This window comes from Mustela nivalis (genome assembly GCF_964662115.1).
Source record: "Mustela nivalis genome assembly, chromosome: 8".
In the NCBI taxonomy this organism is placed as follows: domain Eukaryota; kingdom Metazoa; phylum Chordata; class Mammalia; order Carnivora; family Mustelidae; genus Mustela; species Mustela nivalis.
The window spans coordinates 122,192,387-122,217,468 of record NC_139027.1 but is presented as its reverse complement, the minus strand read 5'-3'; the positions used below and the strand labels follow the sequence as shown (position 1 = coordinate 122,217,468).

The 25,082-nt window shown below is 52.8% G+C and overlaps 1 protein-coding gene across 2 annotated transcripts in view; it reads right to left on the bottom strand.

The window, feature by feature from the left end:
* The window catches only part of EPB41L1 (erythrocyte membrane protein band 4.1 like 1), a 122,672-nt gene that overhangs the window by 83,549 nt on the left and 14,041 nt on the right, over nt 1–25,082 (bottom strand). For both annotated transcript variants that reach the window (XM_082746213.1, XM_082746208.1), the window contains exon 2: nt 23,503–23,553. The gene's annotated coding sequence lies outside the window, so the exon portion shown is untranslated. The remainder of the gene's footprint in view (nt 1–23,502; nt 23,554–25,082) is intronic.

The following is a 25,082-nucleotide window of genomic DNA, read 5'->3' as shown; positions in this document are numbered from 1 at the left end:
GGTGAAGGCAAGTGGGAGATACAGGCTTCCACTTATGGAATGAATGAAGTCACGGGAAAAAAGGCCAGGTGTAGGGGAGATGGTCGACGACACTGTAATAGCATCTGGAGACAGATGGCAGCTACACTTGTGGAGAGCGCAGCTTAAAGTATAGAGAAGTTGAATCACTGTGGTGTACTCCTGAAACTAATGTCACATTGTATGTCAACTGTACTGGAATGAAAAAAAAAATCTTAAAAAGTGGTCATGAACGTTCATTATATTCTATTTTTCTTTTTTCTAGAGCATTTTATTATACTCATATCACTTAACTCTCACAACGGCTTTCAAAGTGGGTGTTGTACCCATTGCATGGAGGAGGACACTGAGGCCCCACAAGGGTAGCAGCACAACACTTGCCAAAGGTCACATGTAAGTCAGGATTCAGATGCAGGTCCGACTGGCACAGAGAAGGAGTTAAATAGAAGATCCGAACGGGACATCCTGAGCCCACATTCTAAGGAGCCGTATTCTCCAGAGCCCTCCCGTCCGGCTGAGCTTATGGTCGCTACACTGCCCTCCCCTGCCCAGAACCCCACAAAAGTCCATCTAGGGCCACATGCCCTCCATCTCCACACCAGGCCACCATTCCTTCCCAGCAGGTCCTTGCTGCCTCCTCGGATCTCCTAGCAACCAGCCTGCCATGCCCTGCACTCTCTCCACCTCTGGCTCTCCTATTCTGGCCTGTCTCACTGAGGAGGCAGCAGCTGGCAGGCTCCTCTCACAGGGGTTACGGCACCCCTGCGTGGCTGGGGGGAGGGAGGGGGAGAGAGGGAGGGGTGGGAGTGGAGGAGATGGAATTAGCCTGCACGGCTCCCACTCTAGGCCTGCTCCCAGCTCCACAACTGGGGCACCAGCTTTGGCGGCACCGTCCTTTTCTTGAGCCTCTGATTTTCTGCTGACTGGGCCAAAAAAAAAAAAAAAAAAAAAAAGAAGTGGAATCCTAGGCCTCACATTCTCATCAATTCCAATCTCCTTTTGTATTTTTGAAATGTACACATGGACTCTTCCCACCAGACTATTAGTATTAAAAATAGCAATAATAGGGGTGCCTGGGTGTCTCAGTCACTTAAGTGTCCAACTCTTGATCTTGGCTCAGGTGATCTCAGGGTGGTGGGATAGAGGCCTGAGTCGGGCTCTACACTCAGTGGAGTGTCTGCTTGTCCCTCTCCCTCCCCGGGGCCTGCCCCTTCCCCCCCACGCACCTTCTCTCTCACCCTCTCTCTCTCAAATAAGTAAATAAATAAAATCTTTTTTTTTTTAAAAGCAATAATAAAAGTACTAGCAACAGGGGGTGCTTGGGTGGCTCAGTGGGTTATGCCTCTGCTTTCGGCTCAAGTCATGATCCCAGGGTCCTGGGACTGAGCCCCGCATGGGCTCTCTCTGCTCAGCAGGGAGCCTGCTTCCCCCTCTCTCTTGGCCTGCCTCTCTGCCTACTTGTGATCTCTCTCTGTCAAATAAATAAATAAAATCTTTTTTAAAAAGTACTAGCAAAAAAAAAAAAAAAAAAAAACAGCTACTTCATCTTTATTCAGTGCTCCAAACCATCCCTGAGAAGCAGGACCCAGTGGCCCCATTTTACAGATGAGGAAACCAAGATATAACTTGCTTAACTAGGGAATGGCGGCACAAGGATTTAAACAAGTATGTCTGACACCAGTGTACGCTCTGCCCACTGCCCCACACCATCACTACATCTCTTAGAAATAAATCATCTGGTCTTATCCCTTTCCCAAGGATGTGAGTGAGGAAACCGAGACCCAGAGAGGGAAAAGGATTTGTCATCAGCCAGCATCTGCTTATTTCCTAAGGAGCTACTATGTACGGCGTGCGCAGCTAGTGCTGCAAATGAAGAAAAGCTTTGACTCCTGCGTTCGTTGATGGCTGGGCTCTGACATGTTGGTGACTGTCAAAACGGAGCAATGGGCTCATGGAGGTTTGTTATACTATTCTCCCTACTTTTTAGCAGGTTTGCAATTGTCCATAATACAAAAAGTTAAAATAAAGACAAAAGGACAACAGAAAGATGGCTGATCAGCATGTAAATTCTAAGTCTGGCTTGAACTTAGAAAACCAGTAAAATCAGCCAAACTTAGAAATATTTTGCTCTTACAGTTTTGAAGGTCAGGAAAAGGCAGGCATACTAGAACCCACTTAGAAACCTCTCTTCCTCCATCTTTCTATACAATTTTCGGCCTCTGTGCTGTTGCTAGGAAACCAGCGAGCCAGGAGAATCCCAGGCTGGCCGGCTGGGCCCTCTCCCCTCCCTCACTGCCCCTCTTGGGGGGAGTACAGTGCCCCTACCCCTGGAGCTGACCCTAGCGGGCATTTCTCTGCGGGTCCACAGGCCACATGACACAGCCTGAGATCCTGTCCGCCGCTGGGAGAGAGGCGGGTATAAATCCAGAGAACTATGATTAGAAAGCAAATTACAGGCCTCTCTCTGCAGGTCCCCAGCTCACAAAAACCTCCTAGCAGTCAGACGACCTTTACTCAGGTTGCTCCAAGTCTCCAGAGAGAGCGAGCACATAAGTCAGGAGAGAGTGACCGTGTGAGTGTGAGTGAGAGAAACTACCCAACAGAGGCAGAAAATGTGACCGGTGGGGAAAGGGAAGCCACTGGGAGGCAGCAGAGCGCAACGGGCAAGGACTCCAGCAGCCGGTCAGCTCCTAGCCCGGGGCCCTTGGTTTCCTAGCTGGGAGACTTCAAGGGGATAGCTTCACCTCTCTGAGCCTTCTCTGTTCCTTAGCTGCAAATGAAGGCTAGTTCCACCTATGATACAGAGCGGATAGAAGGACTGAATGAGGCAATACAGGTCAAGTGTGGCAGCACACGACAAATAGTGGCTTTAAAAAACTGCTAACTGGGGCGCCTGGGGGGCTCAGTCGGTTAAGTGCCTGACTCTTGATTTCGGTTCAGGTCACAATCTCAGTGGTCTTGAGATCAAGCCCCACATGAGGCTCTGTACGGAGCCTGGGACTTGCTTGGGAATCTCTCTCTCCCTCTGCTCCTGCCCCTCTCTCCCAAGATTCTTTCCCTCTCTTCCCCCACACCACCCGCCGCCACGTGCGCACTCTCTCACACACAAATAAATAAATCAATCTTTAAAAAAAAAATAGTGCTAACCATATGATTTAGCAATTCTGGGATACACCCAAAAGCTCTAAAAGCGTGGTCTTGAAGAGATATTTGTACATCTGTGTTCATAGCGGCGTTATTCACAACCAGCAAGAAGTAGAAGCAACACGAGAGTCCAACAACAGATGAATGGATAAACAAAATGTGTCCTACACATATGATGGAATATTATTCAGTCTTAAAAAGGAAGGGGATTCTGACACATGCTGGAACGTGGCTGGACCTTGCAGGCGTTGCGCTCAGTGACATAAGCCAGACACAAAGAGGCACATACTGTTTGATGCCATTTACGTGAAGTGCGGACAGTAGTCAGATTCATGGAGACAGAAAGCGGAGTGCTGGTTACCAGGGGCTGGGGAGAGAGAGGACTGGAGAGCTGTTGTTCGATGGGTATAGAGTTTCGGTTTTGCAGGAAAGTAGTTCTGGAGATGAGCGTGCTCTTGTGGTTGCACGGCAGCACAAACGGATTCCACGTGCCTGAACTGTGCAGTTAACAGTGGTGGAGATGATATATTTATGTTAGTATTTTATCATGGTTTTAAAAAAAATTAGTTAAAAAAAGAAAGTACCAGGCAGAAAACCCCCAAACAGAGTAAAAGACTAAGAGACAAAGCTAAAGAGATAGGAAGGACTAGAAAAGTATGCAGAAACGGGGCGATGCAAAAAGGAGAAACACCAACCCTTCCCCCTGCCCCCACGCACCCCTCCAAAGCCACAGAGCACAAACAGAGGACTTTCTAGCAAGGGCGTGCGCACTTCCAGGGTGCTAGGATCCTGCCTCCTACCCTGAATTCCGCGCCCCCGCTCAGGGTCTGTTCTGGTCAGCACCAAAGCTGAGGGCTCTGGGAGAATCAACCCTCACTCTCCACCCCACCCCCTGCCCAGAATCCTCAGGGAAAGAGGGAAGGATGGAAACCCAGAAGGAAATGAAGGAAGGAGTAATAGGTAGAGACAGTGGGGTGGCAGAGCAGCACGTGAAAGGGGCCTGGGGTATAAGCCATATTGTGGAGAGCCCTCCAGGGTGGCCGGACGCTCAGGCATGTTGGAGAAGAAGGAGGGAGAGGAGGGCAAATGGGCCAATGGGGAAAGGCCTTTCCTGACCACCTGCCGCACACCGGACACCGCCCCGCATCATCATCTCAGCCATCTTTAAAGTAATCCTGACAGGCAGGAATTCCCGTACTCGTTTTATGGAGGAAGAAATGAAAATGCAGATAGATAAAGTAACTTGCCCCAGGAAACGCAAGTGGTAAGGAGAGAGCAGGGATTCAAAAACCAGCTGACTCCTAACCTTATGCTTCTCTCTTCAGCCCCTGGGATATCAGTACAAAAGGCCAAGAGTGTGGGCTCTGGAGTCAGGATCCCAAATCCCACGCCATCCCTCACTAGCTGTGTGAGCGGGAGAAAATTACTTAACCTTCTGGGTGTCCTCTTCCTCAGCTGTTGAATGGGAATGAACCATAGCACCTTCGTCATAGAGTTTTAAGGGAATTAAATGAATATAGTATTGCAAGAAAAGTGCCATTGTGTGCAGTGAAAACACAAAATAGCCCTTATTAGTCATTATGCTGAGGTCTCTAGGTATCCCCCACAGACCCCCCCCCCCAGACAGACCATTGCTTGTCCCTGGCTGAGTCCAGTGTGGTCTCTGGAGCGAGGCAGATCCAGACCTCTGGAGAGGTCAGATCCAGAACCCTGAGAATGCTGAGAGCGCAGGCTGGACTGTAACCTTGCAGGAGCAGCAGGAACATTCTGGAAATGACCTCCTCCACTCTCTGATCTTGACTCCATGACTGAGTAAGTTGTTTGCCAGATGCTCCCTCAGTGGAATGTGGTCTAAGGAGCCTCCATTCTCACGGAGTGACCATACCAGAAACAAACAGGGCTGCCAAGTTACCTACCCATTGGCCTCCACCATGGGCTGACCCTTGGCCCTTAGCACCTTCTAGGATGAGGTTACCCATAACCACAGAGCGTCAACACCAGTAAGGCCTTCAGAGACCATCTCACTCTACCCCTTGTCCTACAGATCAAACACTGAGGCCTGGAGATAAGAAGGGACCTACTTAAGGTCACACGCTGAGCCAGTGGCAAAGCTAGATCACAACACTGGGCCACCTAATTCCCTGGTCTTTCCAACCTATCTTTCCAATCCTACATTTGTCGTGTCAAATTGAAGTCTACATATTCAACTTTCAAGAGGTTTGGTCCACCCCTCTAAGCCTAACTCGGGGAGGCTGGCCTTATGGGAAAGGCAAGAACTTCAGGGACAGGCGGATCTGGGTTTAAATCCCAGCTCTACTACCTCCTAGCTGAATGGCCCTTCATTTGTTTCTGTATCAGAAGACAGTGGAGGATGACAGCTAAGGGGGTAGGAGACAGACCCAGTTCTGCCACTTGCTGGCGGGCAAGTCACTCTACCAATCACTGCTTCAGTTTCCTCTTCTGCAAAGCCTGCCTCACAGTCATGAGTACAGAATGAGGAAAATATAACTAAAGGACATGGCACAGTGCTTGCTATGGGGTAAGCACTCAATAAACAATGCCCATCGGTAGTACAATATCTCTGTCTTCTCTCCAATGCCAAGACTGGAACATGCCGCCAGCAAGTAGCACAAGGTACCTCAGTCTCAAAGCTCCAGCTCCCTCAGCTCCCCTCACAGAACCATGGGGTGTGAACGCTGATAACGGCCCCATTCGACAGACAACAGAGTTGAGACCCAGAGGGAAATGACTTGCTCAAGGTCACAGAGCAAGTTACTGAGGTGAACTAGAACCCAGCTCTCTTGACTCCATTGACTTTGCTCTAGAAACACGAGCTCTTACTGTCCAGGCAGCTGTGCTTGTCTATAGATCCTGGGGGAGGAGACCCCAAATACCAAAGTGTGGCTCCTTTCGGCCAGAATGGAACTGAGCAACCTTGCCATCATGGGGGATGCAGGTCAGAGGTAGGGTGGGGCTGCGAGCCGGCAGAGCAGGCCAGCTGGGCCAGCCGCCAAAGTGGCTCCATAGGCACAGCTCAGGGCCCTCTCATCAGCTACATAATAAAGTAATTATGGGATTAGGGATAAAATTAGTCACTTGTGTAATTATTTTGCTTAGAACAAGAACAGAAAGGGCCTTTTTAAAGAGTGGTTCCTTGGCCCCTCCCAAGAGCACTGCTGCAGAGATGCAGATGAGTGAGCATACACACGAACACATATACACACAGCAGTGATGGCGGCGGGTGAACATGGCCACTCGGCTTCATCAGACAGCTCCTCACCAGTCCTAACCGTCAAGGCCAGGGGCTACGTTCTCTGAGGTTTGCCTCATGGAACACATTGTCTCACTGTCACAGGGTACAGTGCCTCCCCTCAGAGCCCTCCATCATGGAGAATCTGGGGATATGGTCTCTCATGCCTCTCCCAACCATAGCATAATGAGGTCTGGGTTCCCCTGGCCCGTCCTCCATTGCAGAGGCTGGTGGTAGAGTTCCCACAGTACCTGGGGGTCTGCTAATCCAGAAAGACTCCTGGTACTGGTCCCTGAGATAGGCAGAATAATGGCCCCCCAATCACGTCTGTGTTCTAATGCCTATGAGTATGTTACCTCACATGGCAGGAGGGACTGTGCACATGTGACTAGGTTAAGAATTTCGAGATGAGATTATCTTGAATAATCCAAGTGGTCCCGATGTAATCAATCCTAAGGTCCTTATAAGCGAAAGAGGAAGCAGAGGACTGAAGCCACAGAAGGAGGTGTGACGGTGGAACGAGAGGTCGGAGCGATGCCACTGCTGGAAGGGACCATGAGCCAAGGAACGTGGGGCCTCAAGAAGTGGGAAAGGTCAAGGTGTGCGGTCTCCCCTGGAGCCTCCAGAAGGCAGGCAGCACCTTGATTTTAGCCCTGTAAGGCCCAGTTCCAGACTTCTGACCTCCATGACTCTAAAGTAATGAATCTGGGTTATTTTAAGATACTAAACATGTGGTAATTTACTACTAACCGTGGTAGGAAAGAAACTAATACAGTCATTCTAAGGAAGGATGCTTGGATCCACCCTGCCCTCCAGGATTGAAGCCCTTGATGAAACTCTCTCTCCAAGGGCCAGCCAGGGGGATTCCTGGGGCTAACATCTGCCCTGAATGAGCCTCTAGGGAGTAGGCTTGATAGGGGGCCCAAACTCTACCCCAGAGAGGTATCTTTGGGGAAACAGCACCCCAGAAAAGGCATGAAAGAGAGACAGTTCTAGAAGGAAAGGGAGAAGCCCCACCTTACTCCAGGACTGGGCCCCTCTAATATGTTCTCCAACACAGGGACGCTGGCCTCCATAAACCAGACCATCCCCAGGCGTAGACCAGCACCAGGGAAAGAGACCACCGAGAAGTCTGGAAGCCTGGCCAAGTCACTAGATGGCTTTCCTTCTCTGAACCTCACCATTGTCACCATGCCTTGTGAGACAGTCACTCTCATGATGCCCATTTCGCAGCTGAGGAGATGGACTCAAGCAGGGGCAGAGGGGAGCCTGCTTTGAACCCAGGCCGCCTCATTCCACAGCCCTACCCTGGCCCCCTCCTAGCATGAATAAGGGCCAGATTGAGGATGGGCCGGAACAGTCCCTGAACCCAAGGAACCGGTTCAGCAGACCTGAGGGGCGTCAAAAACAGCCTGGCCTTCCAGTCTGTGAATGGCTAGGCTTCTCAGCAGCAGAGGCCTGAAAGGGGTCCACAGCCCTTGACCCAGAGTGCCCCTCCTGGCAGCCCACCCAAACAGGCATCACCTAAAATACAGGAAAAGCACCTCATGCAATGTTCACTGCAGTGTCATTCGTAAGACCAAAGAGGGGAAGCAACGCCAATGGCCAGCAACAGGGGAGCAGGGAGGGCATCTTGTCTCTGATGGGATTCTCTGTAGCGACACAGACTTTCTGCAGACACGGCTGAGTGAAACCTGCAGGACAGCGCCAAAGATGCTCCAGGAGGCCTACGGCTACCTAAGAAAGGTACAAAGGGGAACGGCTGGAAGGAAACACACCCAACTCCCAACAATACGAGGGAGTCACTTTTTCCCTCTTTCTGTTTTTTAAAATCTCTCTACTGTGTTGTTACTTTTCATAATTTAAAAAAGAAAGTCTTCTCTAGGGGCGCCTGGGTAGTTCAGTCAGTTAAGGATCTGCCTTCAGCTCGGGTCATGATCTCAGGGCCCTGGGATGGAGTCCAGCATCGGGCTCCTTGCTTAGTGGGGAGTCTAATTCTCCCCCTGCCCCTCACCCCACTCATGTGCACTCTCTCTCTCTCTCAAATAAGTAAAATGTTTTAAAAAAATAATAATAAAGGGGCGCCTGGGTGGCTCAGTGGGTTAAGCCGCTGCCTTCGGCTCAGGTCATGATCCCAGGGTCCTGGGATCGAGCCCCGCATCGGGCTCTCTGCTCAGCAGGGAGCCTGCTTCCTCCTCTCTCTCTGCCTGCCTCTCTGCCTGCTTGTGATCTCTCTCTGTCAAATAAATAAATAAAATCTTTTAAAAAATAATAATAATAATAATAAAAAGGGAAGTTTTCTTTAAAAAAAAAAAAAAACACAATAATAACCGTGATGGAGCCCTGAGACACAGAGAGGTGGATGAGAGAAGGGAAACAGGTGAATGAGTGCTGGCCAGAGACGTAGTGACAAAGCTGGAAAGAAGGGTGTGGTATGGCGGAGACAGAGGAAAGAGAGAGAAGAGGGGATCCCTTGGTCTGCGAGGCGCGGTGCCCAGTGCCGGCTCCTATGCCCCCAACCGCATTCACCAGGCAAGCTGGGTGCCAAGAAAGCTCTAGTCATTGATGCCCCATGTTCCCCACTGAGGAGTCTCCAAATGCTCCCACCACAACCGGTGTCCCCAGAAACGGCATTTCCAATGCAAACCAGGCACCAAGAGAAGCAATGATGTGCCACACCCATGGCATTGCATTCCCAGCCCAAGCAGAACAGAGGACGCCTCAGAGAAGAACTGGTCAGGATTTTCCTGGACCATAACGACTCACCAATTCTACCACCAGTGTTTCCACAGGCACCCACATTCCACACGCACACACACACACACACACACACACATACTCTCACACACACATACTCTCTCCGTGGGCCCTTCCTCAGCCTCTTGGAGGCATGTCCCTTACATTCTGAGCCTCCTGGATGTAAGCAGACACATAAGCAGGCCTGACTCACATACCTGTTCGCACGTATGCCCCTACCCACCCGCCCACACCACCAGCCCACTTTCTTCTCCTGAAAACCCCCCTCCTCCCTCTCTCTACGCACCTCATCACGGCCCTCAGGTCAACCTGAGCCCAGGAGGGAAGGTCCCCCATCAATTCATGTCCGACTTCACTGGGCCATCTCTGCCTCCCAGCACACACGCACGGCAGGCAGCGGCCAAGCCGGAGCTGCGGCTCCTACAGCCCAGAGGGGGAGGGAGGCTGGGTCACAGAGCTAAAAGCTAAACCAGGCTCTGAAGGCCAGTGACCCAAGAAACCACCTCTGACCCTCAATCTAGTGAGCCAGCAAGAAGCAGGGCTGAGTCATTACCAGATGGCCCCCAGGACACCCCCATTCTAAGGAAACTGGCATCCCTTCCGGCTGCCCACAGCCTAGATGTAGGGGACGTCCTTCCAGTCAGCCCGCGGTAATGAGCGTGGCCAGGCCAGCACAAGGCCAGGACCAATTAGGCCACCCCCTTTCCTGCCAGTGAGCTCAGCCTCTTTACTTTGCTCTGATTTCAGCTCATCTGAAACATCCTCATTTGAGGTCCCTGGAGGATCTTAAAAGTGTTATTCAAACATTAGCTCTGACACACACACGGCCTCCCCCACTCAGACATCACCCGCCCAAGGCAACGCTCTTCTCTCCCTGTTGTTCGGCGCTGCCAGGAACGAGCAGCTTCTACGGTCAGCCCCGGCAAGCCCTCTGATCCAGACCTGCCCCCCGCTCCCTGCATTTCTAGGGGAGAGACTGGGGCTGGGAGGACGTGGGGCCCTGTATGACGTGTATGGCAGACATGTCATTTTGTTCAACCTCTGTAAGAGGCCCCCCCCTCCCGAGGTGGCATATGAGTCCTGTGCCACGGAGGCTGGAACTGAGCTGAAAAGTCCTGCCAAGGTCACCTAGTCAACACGTGGCTGAGCTAGGCCCCGAACCCAGGACTGCTGAGTGCCAGGGCTCCCCCAATGGCTCCACCCAGCCCCCTTTCTGCCCAGTGCCCAGCCCCCTCCATGAGCAGTGATGAGGCAGTCATCACGGGCCACCCTCAGCCTATTTACCCTGAGCCTGGGTCCCGGTAGAAGGAATGATGTAAGAAGGGCTGCAGGATTTGGGGCTTCTTGAAGCTGGAGAGAACACACATTTCCCAGGAGGAAAAACAAACAAAACAAAACAATGCTAAGAGCTGTTTGCAACTTCCTACTCTGTCCTGCATCTAACCTGAGCCCCTACAAGCGACAACATGGTCAGAGGCTAGATGGGAGTGTGAAAGATCGAAAAGAAGGGGATGTGGGCTGTGGTCAGGGAATTCAGAACTGGAAGGACCAGAAGTTCAGCCCAATGCCTTTGTTTTTACATGTAGGGAAACTGAGGCCCAGGGAGGGGAAGGGGCCCAGCTAAGGCCAGGAGAGAGTCTGTGGCTGTGCCAGGATCCAAATGCAAGTCTTCTGACTCTAAGGTTAGCCTTCCTGGACCTACAGCATGAAGGGCCTGGGGCACACGCTGCCTGGGATAAATGAATGAGTGAATGAACAAGGGGACCCATCATCTCTACAGCTGAGGGAGTGGAGCACAGAAGGCTATGGGGCGCTTCCATGGGGACCCCTGCCTCGCTCTGGTTTTCTCACCCCATGAAAGAAGCAGGCAGGAGGAAGGCCCCTCCATTCACCAAAGCTCCAGCTCCACCAGGGGCCAATCACAGCCCTGGAAGGAGGCAGAAACTTTGGTTCCCCTGGCAACGCAGACAAAGGCCTCTCGGCACCGCAATCAGTTGGAGTAGGGACATGGACCGCCTTCCCCATCTAGAGAGGGTTCTCTTCTCTTCTCATAAGGAAGGAATCCCCCCTAATCCTTCGGTGTGCACTCCCAGCTACACCCCTGGGCCCATCTCACATTGGAAGGGTGGGGACGATGGGCTTCTGAGTCGGGGGCTTCAGACAGTAGTTGAGTCCTGCCCAGTGTGCGGGTATGTACTGTGACCAGGTGTGTGCCTTGGAGCTGGGACAGGGGCCCGTGTGGACGTGCATCACTTCTGCACCCCCACACTCCTCAGGGAGGCAGTGCCACGAACAGCCTGGAAGAGGAGGACTGGCGCCTGGCCCAGGCCCAGCTCTGCCATTAATTCACAACTGGACCCAAGCAAGTCTCATCCGTTTTCCCATGGGTCTCCTTTTCCCCCATCTATAAAGTGCAAGATCTAAGACCTACGGAACAACAGCCCCCAATCCACACTCACCAAAAAATAATGGGGAAAGTGGACAACAAGGAGCTCACTCTTTGAAAGGTTGCTGAGCCCCAGTCAAGGGCCTTGGAATACACATGTCCCACTAACTGGAATTGCCTCTTTCCACACACTTTGAGGAAAAGGAAGAAAAAGGAAAAAAGAGAAAAGGAAAAGGAAAAAGGAAGAAAATCACAAGAAAACTGAGAGACCCTGGAAAACAGATTCCAAACAACATCTCCAGCTTTGGCACCTACAGGCCAGGCTGTCCCCTTCCTCGCCGGGTCCCTAGCCCCACAGGAAGGAGGTGGGCACAGCATCCAAGTGAACTCTTGTCGCTAGGGGATGGGTCCTTCACTCAGAGATTCCAGAAAGATTTTCCACGCGGAGAGTCAGAACGAAAAAAGAAGTTCCTCAGGAAGCTTCTTAATTCCAGAGAAGTCAAACTATTCACATCAAAACCCACATGCATTCCCCATGCGTTTAGCTCTGCAATCCCTCAGTCACCCTATGGAGAAACCCTGCAGCCATCCAGGACAGGTTGCCTTCCCTCCCCTGTTCCCCACCACCCAACCCCAGGACCCACCGTGATCTGGTCCTTCTCCACTTTGTGCCTGAGTGTCGCAGCCCACCACACCCAGAGTCGGCCGGCTGGTCTCGCACCTCCAGCCTAGCCCCTGCAACCCACCCTCCCACCACCAGAAATCAGATCACCCCATTCCCAACCTAACACCCTGCTGTGGCCCTCATGGTCCCCCTGGTCAAATTCCAGCTCCTGGCCCAGTATACACGCGCTCAGGAGGGAGGCCTGCCCAGGCTCCACTTTCCTTTCCTGCCATCCCAACAGGGAGAGCAACCTTCAGCCACTCTGGGGCGCCCTCCCGTTTCATGCCTCTGCACCTTCTTCTTGGCACTGGGGATTCCTGCCGCCTCTGACGCCCTTTCTGAAGACCCTGCTGCAGTGTGTAGGGAACAGCTCCCCGATCGGCGGGCTCAGTATGTGCCAGGCCCTTTGTGAAGCCCTGTGCATTCACTGCTTCCTTTACTGTCACCAAGACCCCAGGAGGCCTGTGCTAAAGACAGCCTGTTCACAGCTGAAGAAACAGAATCAGACACGTGAACCGGAAAGCAGAAGTCACGTGGCTGATAAGGGGCGGAGCCACGATAGAATTCCCAGCCTCTGCCTCTTAGGCGGCCAATGACACCCCAGAGACAGTGCAGTGACGGGCAACGTGGGATTAAAACCCACAGCATGTTCCCGACAGCACTGCTCACATGTGGGCCTCTGGGGTGAATCTGCTTCAGAGAGTGCCTCCAGAGAGGCCCCAACCTGTCCAGCGTGCGCCCCCAGCCCCTGCCCCTCCCTCCTCGCACTCCCTGCCGCCAGCGCAGAGTTCTGCAAGCACACATGGTGTCTCAGTGCACAGGGCAGAAGGACAGCTCTGTTACAATTAGTGACCGAGCAAAGATTCCCAGCAACGTCTTTCAGGAAGTGTAGCATCAGGGACTGCCAGGACCTGGTACCAGTTCACCTTCTCAACCTTGCCCACCATAGCCCTTGCCCCCATGTATACCTGCCCAGCCACAATACACTGGGGCGGGGGGGTGGGGGTGTGTGGGGGTGTTGGGGGGTGGAGGAGTGTGGGGGGGGTATTTTCCATCCATGTTGCATCACATTGAAAGCTGCTGTTTATTGAGCATCTACTAAGGGCTGTACCCTAAGCCAGGCATTCAACTAACACTCTGTGTCTCTGCAACTTACTCTCATTCATTTATTCATCCAACAAATCCTTCTTGAACACCTACTGTGTGCTATGCAATGCCAGTCAGGAGTGAACATGACATTGCAAATAAAGCACAAGTGGTTATACATTGTGATAAGTGTAATGAGGAGCCGAAAGGCAAATTACAGAGCAGTCCAGTGGGGCAGGGCAGGGAGGTGTCTAAGAAAGCTGTGTTGTAAAGAAAGACCCAAGGCTACCAAGAGCCACAGAAAGAGAGTTCTAAGCAGAAGGAACAGCAGGTGTAAAGGTCCTGGGGTAGGGAAGACTTTGTTCCATGGAGAGAAGACTCCTGGCACTGAACTAAGTGACCAGCAGGGAGCTGACTAGTGGGGGAGGCAGGGACCAGCTTATTCAGGGCCCTGCAGGCCACAGTAAGGAGTTAAGTTTATTCTGAGGGCAGAGGAAAGACATTGAGTGACAAGGTCTGATCTGTTTTACAAACATCACTTGGGCTGCCACTTGGAAAGACGACTTGGTAATATAAATAATGTATGTAACTTATGCAAAGTAACTGGCATTGTGCTGCTTCAATTCCCTCTCCTTCTCTCTCTACCCCATCCCAGGCTGCAAATGTCTTCTTGAGCTTCTTTTTATTCCTTCTCCTGATCTATACATTGTCAGAATCTGAATTTTCTGAGGAAATATGAACTGTATACTTTGGACCATCAGAGGCGGTCCAGCAAGGTGTCTAAAAGGGGGGATGTGGCAGCGGAAGGCAGAGCTCCCTCCCTTTTCCCCTGAACTAGACCCTGGGTTGATCTGCAGGTCAGAAGGAAGCAGAGACAGCAAATGTTGAGGCCTCCTCCTGGGTTCTCGTTCTCCCCACCCTATGGTGGAGCAGCTCAGAAAGCCTGGTTCTCAGGGACTGCAGCGCTCAGGATAAGGGCGAGGGGACTACAGTAAGCCCCATCCCTAAGTACACGCTCTGTTTTGGCTGAAGCCGAACAAGGGCTGGCCAGAATATAGACAGAAAGCCCCTCTAATGGAGACTGGATGCTTGCTAGGACATTAGCTGAGCCCGTCACCACTCCAAGGAAGCAAGCAAGGGTCGTGGCCCTCGTTTTACCGGTTCAGATCCTGAAGCACAGGGTGTGCTCTAACCGGCCCAGGGCTGGAGAGAAAATGGCAGGGCTCTAACTGGCATCAGGATGTGGCTGCTTGCGGCTTGAAGAGCCCAGAGCCCCGCTGGACAGATGAAAACACTGAGGTCCAATAAGGGGTTTGCCCACAGTCACATGCTGATGAGGCATTCCAGGGCTCTGCTTTCCAGTTCCCTGTGCAGCTTCCCCGAGAAAGGTGGGGAAGAGGACAGAGGGGAAGGTGGAATTGGAGGGGGGGGTCAAGGACAGGGCAGCACTGCCTCCTCCGGCCTGCCCTGCCTGAGCTCCCAGACTTCTCACAGCTCATGGGTGTGGCAAAACCTGCCAGACCAGTCCCCATGCCAGGGCCAAGTGGCAGAGCCCCGAGCTGCAGGGCCTCGGGGAGGTAGGCTGAGACACCAGGAGCTGGGGGGCAGGGCGGACCCATACAGACTCCTCTCAGGCTGCCAGCCAGGCTGCACTGGCACTGCCACAGGGCCGGGACAGGGGCTCCTGGCCGAACCACTCCACCTGGAATCAGGCACCAGGCCTCCTGTCCCCAGCTGGCACAAGGGCCTGCCCTCTGTGTCCCTTCCTCCTCTGGAAACAACATGTCAGCTGTCGGCGTCACTAGGGCAAGAGATCCAGGAACTTATTCGAGAAACAGAGCAGGAAGCAGGGAAACGTGACAAAAATGATACCCAGACACTTGTCCCCTCCTAATCACAGATACCAGGATGAGGTCCTGCCACCCTATGACCTGCTGAGTACACACAGGCTCTACCCTTTGTCCAAAGCCCAGGGACCAGCTAAGCACAAAATGTGCCCATGGGTGGAGGGGCTCAGGACAGCTATGTTCTCACAGAGCTTTGTGACCCTCAGTGTAGACGCAGGAAAACTTGCCCTTCTCAGACTTCAGTTTCACCAGCCTTCCTGTGGAGGGGCTAGGTCAGCTCTGTAGTATCAGGAGTCCTTGAAATTTCACTCTCACCCCATCTCCATCCCGTCTCTTACCACCTCCTGCCCAAGGGAGAGCATCAGAGTGTACATCCACCCGCGTGCACAGCCCATGCAAGACAGGGCTGGTCTCTGGGTCAGGGGCCACCTTGCTGGAAGGGTCTGTCAGCACTAAAGCCAGCCCAGGGAAGCAGGGCCTACATGCAGGACAGTGGGCAGCTCCTCGGGCTGACTGTGTGGGAGCTGATGATCCTGCCAGCACTTTCCTGGTGCTCACAGACCTGTTCAGAAACATTCTCAAGGCCTGCCAGACCCAAGAGCCAATGGATAGGCGAGAAGGGACCTAAGCATCAGCCTGGGCTCCTGTGAGAACAGAACAGGAATCAGGCAGATGCCCCACAAACATCAGGGACTATTCTCGTATCTCAGCCAATCCCCTTCTTTGGTAGATAGGGAGGAAAAGCCCCAGAGAGGGCCAGGGACTGCCCTAAGGTCACACAGCAAGGCCCAGCAGAGATGGACCCACCACCGAGAACTGAGCCCCAGCCCAGAACTCTGAGCACAGGCTACCTCCCACAGCAGAGACATTTTTCCAAATTCAAAAGCATGCACCCTCCACCCTCACCAACCCCTGGGAACTTCCAGACACTGGTAAAAAGTCTGCTGTTCAACACCGATCGTGCATTTGCCTGCTGTGTTCACCTCTGCATCCTGGCAGGTAGGACAGTGCCAAGGGGATGGCAGGGACTCCGTGAAAACTGTGTGACTCAGTCAAGACTCACTGGTGGTAAAACCCACCTCTGTGCCCAAGCACTGAAGTGGGGGTGGGGAGAGCAGGCAACAGTAGAGAGGAAAGACGAGTCTGGTTTTGGGGGCTCAGGATGCAGACAGGCCGTGCGGAAAAGGCAGGGACACTGTTGGCACAGAGCACTAGAAATCCTGGGCCCAAAGTTGAGAAACAGGTTGCCCGCCACTCACATCACAAGCCTCTGTGTGTGTGTTTCTGTGACTTGACGAGGCCACTGAGCCAGTCACTCGGTCATTTATTCGGTCACTCGCCCACCCTGCAAAAGTTATGGCGTGACAAGCAGGGTAAGCAGCAGTGGTCCCCTGCTTCCCTGCCTGTGCCACCAGGCCCAAAGCCTGACCCCTGCTGCACCTCAGGCCCGGAGTTGAGCTCCTAGACACCAAGGCTGAAGTCGCAGTAAGCCACTCGCCTCTCTTGAGACCCACAGCTGCATTTGTACAATGAAGACAGTGACCGCCTTCCTGCCTCCATTCAGGGAGGCTCTGAAGGCCTCACACAGTGATGGACATGAATGTGCTTTGTAAACTGTAAAGTGCCAAAAAGAAGAGAGAAGGAGAATGGTAACACTGCCATTAGTAGCCTAGCTGGCCCCACAAAGCCATCTCTAAAGGTCAGCTGTCATCATCTCTATAGGTATCGAGGACACGGTAACAGCCCCCAGCAGGCCAGGCACAGTACTAGACACGCAGCCTGCATTCTCTTGTCTGGGCTCTCTAACTCCCTAAGTAAGCACTCCTGCCATCTCCATTTTACAGACAGTAAAACTAAGGCAGAGAGAAATGAGGTGTCTCATTCGCATTCACACAGGAGGGGCAGAGCAGCAGTCTATGTTCACGTGTGTCTGAGTCTGGAGCTCAGGCTTCTTTCAGCTTCATTCTACTGCCCATGTGGGAGCACATCCCCTGGTTTAAAGTGACTCCCCATCTGCCAAAGCCTGAGGTGGCCCCAGAGGGATGGGGTCACTGCATTGCCTTGGTAGTAGTAACCCTGTAGAGAGAGAGTGGATCCAGACAGGGAAACGGAGGCGCAGAGTGGAAGAGGGACCTGCCCAGGTCATTTGTCCAGAACTTTCCTGAGACCTTTCCAGGAACACGCATATGAAGACAGCAGTGTTTGCTATTCTAGCTTTATAACACTGTCCTTCGTCTGAGTGGCCGGCTCCCCACTCTGCAGCCAGGGCTGGTGGCTACTGGCAACCGACGCCAATCACTTTCCTAGTCTGAGTCTTTGGTTCCCCAGACACAAAACGAGAAACTAACCTTGGTCAGCAACAAGTTCAAGAGGCCAATGCCATGTCCATAAGGCCCAAGAGGCCATTCTCAGAGCGTCTGCGCCCTGCTGCCCCAAATTCAGGGAGGTCTAGGGGTAAAGAACATGCCAGGACTACATTCACAGAGGTGTGCAACTACCACCACCGTCCATGGCGGAATCCCAGTTATTCTTACCAAGCACTGAGCTGCAGCTCCCCGTGCCCCTCAGGAACCCAGGGCTCCACCTCGTTTGGGCCAGATACCACTTTTCTAGAAAGCCCAGGGTGCCCTTAGCAAGAATTTCTCTAAGGCAGAAATGGAGTGATAAGTAAACTTAGTGGACACTGTGTTCCATTTAGCGAAACAAAGCTGTGGATTTTCTGGGAAAAGGGCCCAACACATCTACCCAGTCCAAGCCTTTCCCCCTGCCCCTCCTTGCCTCTCTAGCTGTCTGCACACAACCATTGTGCTGACTCTGGCCTCAGTTTCCCCCTCCACTCCGTGGGCAGCAGGCTGAAACATGTGCCTCCAACATCCCACAGAGGGGCCCTCCCCAACAAATGGCAAATCTCATCCACCTTGTGGGAAGAGAAAGGCCAGCCTGTTAGGTCAGCCAAGACTGGCCAGAGTGGTAAGTTGAGACTGGCTGGGGAACTCTCAGATCCAGAAGTGACAAGTGAAACTATTCCACAGGCCTTAGGAGGCTTGGGAAGGTTAGAAATGGTGACATAACCGCCATACACCAGGTGACACCAAAGACAGAGAGTCTCAGCGACTGTCCCAATAGCCATCAGCACTGGGCAATAAGAGATCAGGATTCCTGATTCTCTCTTCCAGCTCTGCTCTGTCCCTCATTAGCTGTGTGGCCTTGGAGAAGTCACTTACCCTCTCCAAGTCTCCATTAACCCACCAACAAAGAGGGGATAATTACACCTTTTGCTGCTTTACCTCTCAGGTTTATGGGGGGAATTTGATGGGATGGTGAACAGAAAAGCCCTTTGTAGGAAAAATATCAGGGACTTTGATTCTAGTCCAGGTGTGAGCCTGGTGATAAGGGCCAGGAGGATGAAAAACCCTCTAAGGAGAGCATTCCTCTGCCCTTAGCTACCTCTTCTCCCTCTAGAGAAATGCTAGAGTCTCTCCAAGAAGGGTTGGAAAAATCCAGAGATCCCAAAGAAAATAGGGATCACAGAAGGAAGGCTGGACATCTGGGTCATGTCTGGACAACACTTATGAAGGCTGGGCCCCCCAGAGACAGCCCCTCTAGCTCTCCAAGAAGTCGCAAGCCACACCGCAATGATCTGTATCCACATAGGGGAGGCGGGGGTGGGGGGATAGCCAGAGTCAGCATTTCAGAGCCCTGCGATCAGAGGAGTGGGGAGGCAGAAGGGGTGCGGGAGAGGGCATTCTCCTTGTTGAGTCTCCCACACTTTCATCCCTCCTGCAGGAGATAATGACACAGCCCCCTTCCTATGACAATGGCACCTGTGTCGTTTTCCTTCTCTGAGGCTTCCTCGATGGGGTAATAAAGCCTCTGATACACTGAGTCCAGCTGAATGAATACGACTGCCATTCTTCCGTCCTCTGAAACCAAGGAGGCTCCCAGGGCTAACAATACACTCGTTCCCCAATTTTGAGTTGCCTGAAGAAACATCTGAAGGCACTTCCAGGACAGAGCCCAGGATCTGAGGGCATTGTCTGTCTTCTGACAACGTGGATGAGATTAGCTGTGTGTGGTGAGGGAAGTGGAGAAGAGAAGGGAGCCTCTCTGTGGGCTAGAGATATAAGCTTCAGCCTCCTGCTTGGGGAGGGGAAGAGAGGGGAGGGGAGGGGAGGGGAGGAGGAGGGGAGAGAAATCCCACCATGGGCCAAAAGGCTGTTAGAAACCAGAAAGAAAGAAAAAGGAAGGACGGAAAGGAAAGGAAACCATCCTGCTCTGTGCTATTTGGATGAGAGGCTGCCAGGGAATGGACCACAGGCGGGCACCCCCCACCCTTCACCTCCTGGAGGAAATGAATGAAGGACTGAGACCTGTTGGTGCCCAGGTGCTCTTTGTCTCGTGCACTGGGGTCTGTCCCCCTTCCATCTGGAAGAAAAGGTGAAGAAACCCGGCACCTGTGTGCAGCAGCTGGAGATAATCAAACCTCTTCACGTCTCTGAAGAGAAGGGCAAGGAAGGAGGGGCTCCCTCTCTGAAGCCTGAAAGACAGCTGGCCACCCTCTCCCCTCCCCACCCCCCACTCTTTAGTTCTGGCCAAACTGAACTGCTTCTCCCTTCTGTGCCTTTCCTCAGGCAGCTCCTTCCTCCCGGAGAGCTTTCCTGCCCAAATCCAGCCCCTTCAAGGCCCAATGCCCCCTCCTCCAGGAAGCACATTTTGACTGCCATGCCTACGCTGCCTCCTTTCCCTGCGCTCTCTCCTCTCCTCGGTCAGTTGCACCTCTCCCGTCCTTCTCTGATGGCAATTTGCACTGTTGACGACGTCACAGCCACCTGGGGGACACGACAACTGCAGTGGCTCCTAGCACAGGCTTTGGAGCTTGGCAGACCTGAACTCCAACACCAGGTTTTGCCACTGATTAGCCTTCTGCCCACGGGAACGTCACTTACCTGTCTGAGCCTCAGTTTCCTCTGGAAGATGGGCACAATAACTATAATTACATGAGCTAAGGCACGCTAGGGATTCAGCACAGAGCTGGGCACAAAGCGAGCGCTCAGTGTTGGAGTTTGTTTGTTATGGTTCAGAGATGACTGTTCTTCCCAACGGCCACAGAGCCTTGCACTGGATGGATGGACGGATTTCTACAGACACAGACCTGCACGCCCCACTTGAAGCCCCTTCCCTCAGGCAGGGCGGTGGAACCTGGGAGGGGCTACCTCTGCAGGTCACGGGCTCCGGGTCATGGAGCAGTGTGTCATCGGATCTAGGATGGCCCCTGGGATGCCCAACCCGGGCACACAAATGTGGCCATAGAGATGAGCTCTGAGGCCCTACTCCTGGCCTCCTCTCACTCAGTGTGGAACCTTCACTAACTGTGCCTCAGTTCCCCATCTATGCAGGGGGGATGGTAACAGAACCCACCCTAAAGACGTGTGTGGGTACTGTTTAATGAGGATTAAATGAACTAATGCCCTGAAAGCAACAGGACACAGTCAGCACAGAGAGAGTGATTCAATAAACATGACCTATTGTTCTCATTGCTGGTCTTTGTATTACTGTCACTGAAGAGGGGCGTGACAGCCCCTTTAGGACCACAAGCGGTTCACTGTCCTATAACCCAGGACTCCACTAACACCCAGCATGCTCTCACGGATTGGCCTTTCTGGTTACAGCCCTGTGTCCCTGTTAGCTACATGGGTAGCCTATGGCCCAGGCCTGGCCACTCAGAATATCCCTCTCCTCCAGCGACAAGGACTATCCCAGTCAGAGCCCTTCCTTTGGATTGATACGTAGATCCTAGAAGAAAAATAGTTCCTTTTTTCTGTCTGGGTGGCTAAGCTGGGGCAGTGGACAGAGAGCTCCCAGTAAGAGCAGAGAGGAGAGACAGCAGGGGTGGGAGGGGGCTGGGGAGTCCATGCAACTCCTCACCCTTCAGTTCCAGGGACCGCCCCAGAATCCGTGAAGTCCCTTTTTGGTTTAAGCTGCTTTAATTTGAGTGTTTGTCACTTTATTAATGAAAAACCCATGCCCAGGGTGCCTGGGTGGCTCAGTCAGTTAAGAGGCTTCCTTCAGCTCAGGTCATGATCCCAGGGTCCTGGGATCGAGCTCCGCATCGGGCTCTCTGCTCAGCGGAGAGCTGCTTCTCCCTCTCCCTCTGCCTGCCTATCTACCTACTTGTGCTCTCTCTCTGTCAAGTAAATAACTTAAAAATCTTCAAAAAAAAAAAAAAAAAAAAGGAAAAACCCATGTCCAATTATACAGGCCCTAACCTAGATAAGGTGTATGCCGGCCACAGGCAGGGCAGGGCAGGGCAGGGCAAGGCAGAAGTCCGTATCAGAACTAATAGACTCCTGTACATTCTGGCACAATCTCTACCATCAGGGCTGCGAGGGACAGTCTACAAAGCATGTTCTCCAGAATCACCCTGACCCAGAGGTCTTCAGACATTGCTTCCCGGAGTCCTGGGAATCTGTGCCTCCCCAAACACCTGTGGAACAAAGGGCAGTGGGCAGCGCCGGGTGGGGAGAGGGAGTGTGTGTGGGGGTGTAGCAAGATTCTTGATAAATTGCTGCCAGTTCGACCACAGCAGTTTTGCTACAAAAGCTACGTACTGGGATTCTGCTGCCCTAAGAGATCTGAAATACCCTGATCTAATTGCTTTTCAGGAAAGCATTAATAAGTAGCCATGCTGATATGTCCACCCCCAATGTACAGAAGAGAACACTGAGGCCCAGTTCCCGACTTGTAGGCCACACGATTTCCAGTGCTTCAGGTTCCCTGTATAAATCTATCACGTCTGGCCTTTCCTGTCTCCTCCAGTAAACTGATGGTGGTTAATACCTAGAGTCTCATCTTTCTTGCTCTAACCCCTACAGAGCCGCCTGCTTCTGAGCCTGGCTCCTCGGCGGGCTTCCAGAAGCTTGAGGAACTTGTAGAATAGTGAATGAGCCAACCTCCACCTCCCTTTACCACGCCCACCCCGCCCCCTGCACCCCAGGCACACATGCACTTAGTTCTCTCTCTCCCTACCCATTTGCCCCAAAGTCAGGGAAAGACCAGCGGAGCCCCCTCCTGGGAACTCCTAATCCACTGCTATCCTGGCTGTGCTGGGACTATGGACAGAGGATTCCTTGTTCCCAGCGCTTCCTGCCCAGAGATCTCCGTGGGGCCCATGTGCTGGCAGGAAAGAGCCAAATCCCTCCTTTTAACCAGAGCTAAAGGCACCCCTTACCCCCACCAACATGCTCCCAGCTCTGCTTGGCATTATTTACTCTACCTGCCTGAGCTGGCTCAGTCCCACCTCCTCCCCACAGTCCCTGCTCCCTAACACACACACACACACACACACACGCACACAGACACACACACACACACACACACAACAAGCCAGCGGTCCCCTCGGAGTACAGAGGTGCCTCTGATCTAATAAAAAAACAAAACCCAGAGAGTTCTGGAACAGTAACCTCACAGACCCCTGACAGTCGTGCCTTACTAATAACCTTTGCATATTACTTCATGATTTCCCAATCAGTGTAACTTCATTGGCCTGGCTCGCTCTCTGCCCTCACCCCACCAAAGCCACAGAACCCCTGAGCTGGAAAAGGTTTTTGACACACCCCGTGCCAGTGGTTTGCGAATCATCTTGCGCAGAGCCAAGGGAGGGTTCCCTGTCATTATCTGGAGGCTGCTGGGGGCTGAGGAATTCGCCAGTTAGCGTCCCCCACACCTGCCCCAGCTTCAACTACGCTCCCACGCCTCTGGCCATTTTGTACCCGGAGGCTCTTTGGGGTTCCTTTGAAAAGGGGATTTCCTGCTGGACAGTGGGAAGAAAACAACTCATTTACTCTCACCCCGCCTTCCCTCACTCCCCACCCTGACAGTATACAGAGGGTCCTGAGGCCAACACAAAGGAATGTAGCCGCCCATGGTCACTTAGGAGTCAGTGGCAGAACCAGAATGAAAACACCCTCTCCTGACTCTAAGGTGCACCTAGGAGTGGTTAAGCAGAAGAAAACCGGGGCTGCAGGGCCAGTGGATCCAACTTCCAGGTCCAAGGCCGTCCATCAGTAGCCACGGTGGCACAGACAAGTGATACAGGCAGAGCTCATGGTCCAACGCAGAGGTGCTCAGTGAACGTGCATTTTAGCCCCTCCCTTGAAATAAGCCAAAACCAGAGAGGACCCTCAGCACAGCTCTGCTTTTTAAACCCACTGGAAATCTGTGGCCTAGACAAACCTTCAGTTTGTCCCGGCAGTAAAACATCTCCAAATAAGAGAGCTTGAAGGCCTGGAAGACCCATCTGTCCACCCCGAGCACAAGAAGGAGACTTGGGCTGTGCCTCTGTAACACTCACCCCTCCTCGGTCCACACCAGCTCCCCGAGGAAAAGCACGTCTGTCAGGCACCTGCAAGGAGGAAACAGCGTTAGCTCTTCCGAAACCAGCTGGAGTCCATGGACCCAGCAAGGAGCTGGAAACCGAGAGGCTGGCATTTAGCTGTCTGAGAAACCTTAGGGAAGTTGCTGAACCTGTTAAACAGAAAGGGCTGTGTGGCTCCGCAGCAGAGCAAAAGGGAAAGTAACACTTCCGAAGCTGAGGCCGCCAGCGGGGACCAGGGAGGGCCTGGAAGGCCAGGGTAAGGAGTTCAGGCTTAATTCAAACAGCAGTGGGAAATCATTGATTCACAGGGTAGAGAACAGACTGGAAACGGGCAAGGGTAGCTTGCAGTGTACATATCTGGGGTTCCTGGGGCCCAGACTGGGGTGGTTACAGTAGAGCTAGAAAGAAGTGGATACATTCAAGAGATCCTTAAGAGGTGGTACCTAAAGAATTTGGTGGGGGACTAGAAGTGGGGGGAGGAGGGAGAGCAGGGGCCCCCTACCCCTCGGGCACCTCCTTCCATGTCAGTCACTCCAGCACCCAAAAAAGAACATACCCTTTGGTCTCTCAACCTGGCCTCTCCTTGCCTCAGTTTCCCCATCTATAAAATAAATATGGCTGGACTCAGTGGTCCCTACGTTCTTTTTAGCATGAACATGCTGTTCTAATTCACTCACAGATGTTTTCAGGCTTAGGTGCACATCCAGCCTTGTACACAACGGGGCAGGAGCATTGGAGGGAGAAACCTCAGGTCCCCTGGGCTCAGAACAGTAAATCTCCAGCGAGGACAAGATGGCTCGTTGTCACACAGATCACAAGAAGCAGATAAAGAGGAAAGTCACTTGGGCCAAGGGCGCAAGCCCCATGGCCTGCTCTCTGCCCCAGCTCCGGAGGCCAGCAAGGACATGGTCACTCCAGCGGCGACATCGGTCACCCAGCAGCTGACACCCTGCTTCCCCAGCCACTGTTTTTCCAGAGCCCGGTCACAAGCACACCTAGGGAGACCTGCAGGACAGCGGGTAGAAGTTTGGGTTCTGCAGTCACACAGACCTGGTTTGAATTCCGGCTCCATATCTCTCTCTCTCTCTCTCTCTCTCATTCTGAGGCCTGGGGCAAGTCACTTCACTGCTCTTAGGCTTGGTTTCCTCATGAGGCAATATCGGAGTGACAGTGTCGGCTCCCAGGACTGACAGGAGGATTCAGAGAGATGGTACGTGGAAAGCTCAGCAGGTGCCTTATCACAATGACCACAGAGTAGCAGCCTCCACCTAACACAGGTGGAAAGTGAGACCCAGAAAGCAAAATGACTCACTGAGGACCCCTACCGCAAACCTGTCAGGGCAGGGGTGAGGCCCGGAGCTCGCATTCAGAACCACTGGGTCAGGCGTGTGTCATTTTGGTTCCTGCTTCTCAGATGAGGAAGTTGAGACTAAGATATTACAAGTGACTCGACCAAGGCCACAGAGAGAATTAATGGGAGAAGAGGGATTAGAGCTTAGGCCTCCTTGATGAAGAAGCTCATGGTCTTCCCCACGGATATCTTGAAAATAGATGTG